The sequence below is a fragment of the Amblyomma mixtum genome, chromosome 5, assembly GCF_055824585.1.
Source record: "Amblyomma mixtum isolate Tamu chromosome 5, ASM5582458v1, whole genome shotgun sequence".
In the NCBI taxonomy this organism is placed as follows: Eukaryota; Metazoa; Arthropoda; class Arachnida; order Ixodida; family Ixodidae; genus Amblyomma; species Amblyomma mixtum.
The window spans coordinates 107,885,525-107,890,515 of NC_143016.1; positions in this window are offsets into that span (position 1 = coordinate 107,885,525).

Here is a 4,991-nt window from a genome sequence, read left to right on the forward strand (position 1 = left end):
TTCAAGCTCTTCTGAAGTGTTATTTATATTCTGAATAAACTCCTAGTCTTTCCTTTTGCGTGATGTCTCTATAATACTAGTGTGGGCTGTAATTGTCTTAACACGATAGTGTTAAAGGCCCTGTTATGCAGAAAATCCGGCGCCGGTGTTGTCAGCGTTGGTGTTATAAGCGAGAAATCACAGGCATGGGTCTGGCAGGTGGTCCCCAGAGAGAGGCAGGTCAGCCACCTATATCAAGCTAAATCGCGGCGTCATCACAAGCTGCCCACCGGATTGTGAGCAAACTACGTGGCAGGTGGCAGTCGAATTGGTCGCTTCGGAAGAGCAATCTGGGCCGCACGAGACCCATTGTTGGGAGCTTCTGCCATCGCAGGGCAGTGGCGCATCGCGTAATCGCTGCACCACTGCGCCACTACACCAGGAAGGTATGAGGACTCCCAGGGATCTGTGAATGTAAAGTAGAGAATGACCTGCTTATAAAGGAATTAACGTATTACGGCATCGCGTCACACCCTTAAGGCTTAGCTTAAGTGGCTCCTCCATTTTTTTGTCTTCAAAGTGGCCGCTGAGTCTTCTGTTGTATGTTTCTCGCAACAAATATTTGGTTCACGTTAACTAGCGTCGGACACGTTTAAGCTAAATGGAGACAGTACAACGCCTCCAACTTAACACCGCAATAGGCTCCAACAAGTGTACATTTCTTGAGGCCGATTTGATGCCGCAATCTTGTTCGTCTTAATCAGCTTTCGTGCAGCGTTTTTCTTTTTGCTTTCATTGAGCCAACTGTCTCATGGCGTCGTGTCCTCCCAGTGGGTCATATGCACAATGTGCTCGAGGTACCGACGTGACGTGCAATAGAATGGTTTCGTTCTTGGAAACGAAAAAACCTTGTGTTATCGTTGTGAAAGCTAGTAGGAAACTTGCGGCTTCTAGAGTCAGCAGCGTCCATGAAGCACCCAACACAGTTGCCGAAAAGCTATCGTTTCCGTTCACGGACCCGCCGTGGTGGCTCAGTGGTTAAGGCGCTAGTCTATCGAGCCGGAGTACCCGGGTTCGAACCCCACCGCGGCGGCCGCGTTTCTATGAAGGCGAAACGCAAAAGGCGTCCATGTGCTGTGCGATGTCAGTGATCGTTAAATATCCCCAGGCGGTCGAAATTATTCCCGAGACCTCCACTGCGGCACCTCTTCCTCTCTTTCTTCTTTTATTCCTGCCTTCCTCCCTTCCCTTAGGCGCGGTTCAGGTGTCCGCCGAGATATATGTGAGACATACTGCGCCATTTCCTGTCCTCAAAAACCAGTTTACCAATCCGTTCACGGCAGTCAATATCAGCTGAAGCTGCGATTAATCATGCTAGAGTCCGCAGTCAAGGACTAGATGAACCACAGTAGCCCAATGCCAAGTCAACAAGGATTAATTACTGCGTCAGCAGCACTCGTGTCACAATGCTAAAATGGCGGCTTCTGTCTGTAGCCTCGAAGGGAGGAGCTCACCCACTAGCCTCCTCACCACCGCGCACCCCCCTAGCTACAGACCTGCCCACCCGCCACAGCTTACCTATTGTTACAGTAAAAAAATAATTAGCCACGGCTGTGACGAAAGCAATGTAATGGAAGGTCGTACCAACTGGCTGAAGTGCTTGGAATGAAAGAATCAAAGATGTTTAGTCCGACATGATAGAACTCCTGCCTTGTGGCTGTAATCAACGCGTGATGAAATTTAGGATAGCCGTGTTTAAAGCTTTTGCCTGAGGTGTTATGGCAAAAAAGTTTATGAAAAAATCTCTGCCTCTCCCGTAACCGAGAGTAGAGTAAGCATAAAATGTTTACGGGCACAACACATTGGTTGTAGATGGTACTAGTCAAAATCTTGAAATGGGTCTAGTGTTCAACACACCACACCACACCACACCACACCACACATACTGTGCACTGATCCATGTGAACTGACAGCAACTGAAAGCACGCCGTCGCGGATTCGGCGGCGGAACAGCTGCCTGTGCATGCGGCTGTGCCTCGCACTTAGCCTCGCAGACTTTCCAAGATCGAAACCTTTCTGTCTAAATTGGCTATCTAGCGCTGGATGACGTGTTTGTTGCGTCGTTCGTTCGGAAACGGTGCAGGACGGGCACGAACAAGGGCAGTACGTTCTTGTGCAGTTCGGTGCCTTGAAGCTCGCAAACAATCTCATGCCACCCATTTAACTCTCAGTCGCAATTCTTGCAATGTACAACCCAGCACGTATTTCCTCGGCCTTTCCACATCTTCGTAGAAAGAACACATTCGGCAACCACCCGCCGTATTTCCACTGCTGCGCCGCTGCGTACACGATGTAGTGCCGGAGCTCCCATTTCGCTGGCTGGCCCCCCTGGAAACAAGCGCTGCGCGCTCGCCGACGCTCAAAGCAGGCCCAGACTTTCTCGGACAAGTCGCGACATGCAGCGTGACTCATCCCGACACCGCGGCGCCGACACGGACCCTTCCTCCTCTCCTCCTCTCCGTCGGTTCGAACTCCTCAGACGCTCGCCGACTCTCGACCATTGGTCTAATTTGAACGGTGGCCAGTGATTGGAGGATTTGAACGGCTGGCTGCCGTAACCGTTACCAGCGGCTATAAAAACGGAGCCGCGTTGAACCCGAGCAGCAGACGGGCACAGGGTTGCCAGGTTTGGCTACTTTGCGCCAAATTGGCTACTTTTAGGACAGCGTGGCGACAAAAATTTGAACTTGGCTACTTGGCTACTTTTTGGCTACTATTGAAATCGAAGTTAGGACTGTATAATGGACCTCTTTTTCCGCCAGTGGTCCATGCATCTTTGCATGAGTGCGTCAGAATGTCGCAGGTGAACACCATTATACTGCGGTGCGAGCCCTTTTGTAGAAATTTTACCTGTAATCATGTCCTAGACTTCCTGCGCGAGTGCGCGCCCTCTGTCCCCGTGACATGGTGGTCGCTGGACACTTAGAAAACTCATTTCATTGCCGCTCTTTTGCCTTTTTTCCCCTTTGCCTTTCCGTCCATTTCTCTCTCTTTCTCGCTCCGGTGTCCACTGGATCCTTTGTTCTCCCAGGCGAGATTCCGCCTCCGCTATGCAATGCTGATATGTAGGTTTCCTTAAAACCAGCAATAAGCAATGTCTCATCTCCATTCACTCAATGCGCTTCAGCTAAATAAGGATGTGAATTGCTGCTTAGCTGATATACCTTGTTTTCTCAGTTGGATACTGGTTCAAATCGCGTTGATCGGCTGCACATGCTAGCCCGACATCCAATTGGATGATGCTGAGAATTGCAGTCGTAGTTAAAACTTTTCAGGACAAATACGGTTTCCTTTTAGTCGATTAGTGGGGAACGGGGAAGAGCAAAAGGTTTTGAAATGCGATGACGAGGGCTCTTCGTATCGTACAGCGATATCCCGAGAGCCATAAGTTTCCCAGTATACGGCTGAAAAGGAAGCCATGTGACCTGAAAAAAACTTGACCAAGGCTGTGCTTTCTATGCGGTTAGAACATGTGAACTGCATGTGGCGATCAGTGTTTTTGCAATATAAAGCTGAAAAAAGGTCTCATGAGAGAAACGGAAAAAGAAACAGGCGCATCAAATCAAACCCTTGTTTATAAGCAGCGAAGAAGTTTCATGCAAAAAACCATGCCACACATGCCATATATACATATACATATACCAGGTGTCCCAGCTAAATGTAACCAAGCTTTTAAAAAACACGGCGTGTCCTAGCCGTCTGAAACCAAATGAGGGTTGTTTAGAGTCGCGTGACCTAGTCTGCAGTATTTTTTCGTTCTTCAAGGTTGACTAATTAGTCAAGCTTAATTAACTAACTTTTTAATTATTGACTTGAGGAATAAAGTGTCAATGGAAAAGTTGTAGATCGCTTTGAGAAACAGCTTACGGAGACATTTGCAGCAAAGTAATAATTACGTAAAGTAGTTTTTTTACCGGCTTTTAACCATAACCCGCACAATAAGAAAAAGCTTTCACTTGACAACTGTGCCACTTCAACGTCCCAAGACGCGCCTTAAAGAATAAAATCCGTTTTTTTTTTCTGAAGTCCTCTCCTCGATGAGACTTTGGGTGCACATTGGGGCAGAGGAGTGAGTGAGCAGCTGCTCACGTGACAACTTTCTTTTAAGGCCAATAAATGAAGCTACGTAAATCGTAACTTGACCGAAAGAGCACTACTAGCGGTTTTTCGAGGTGATCTAAAACTTTTGCATTGACACTTTCCTCTTGAAGTCAATAATTAAAAAGTTAGCTAACTAAACTTAACTAATTAATGAAGTTTGAAGAGCGGAAAAAATACTCAAGACTAGGCCACGCGACTATGAACAACCCTGAGTTGGTTTCACTGGACTAGGACACTTCGCCTTTTTTAAAAGTTTGGTTACATTTAGCTGGGACACCCGGTATATGGGAATTAAAATTGTCATGGCTGTGGCTTAGAAACAGCAATTATTTCTCCTCTGAAACAAAGAAAATCTGTTCTGATTACTTTTCCCACACCCTCTTGCATTTCCGTGATTCTGTCCCATGGTGTTCATGTATTTCCTTTCATTTGATTCGCGATACTTTTGTACTTCAGTTATTCGCATTTACAGTTACCCTGCGTCCTACAAAAATTAATATATTTTTTGCACCCTTTATGCTTCTGGTGCCGCTTTTCTGCAACCTTGGCGATATTTTTGGCTACTTTTGACACTTCGGCAGCTGGTTGGCTACTTTTTTGGCTACTTTTCTGCTTTTTGTGGCTACTTTTAAAATTTAGGACCTGGCAACCCTGGACGGGCAGCAGAAGAGCCATCACGCCGGAGCTACGCTCGCCGCCGGGGCCGCCCTTCTTCTGTGTGCCTGCCCGTGGTGCTCTTGCCCTTGTATCATGTAAAAGCCCTTGTACATACTGTACATAAACGTCCTTTTACTCACCGTCGCCTCGACCGTTCCTTGGCTCGGACTCCCAGTCCTAATAGTGGATGGCAG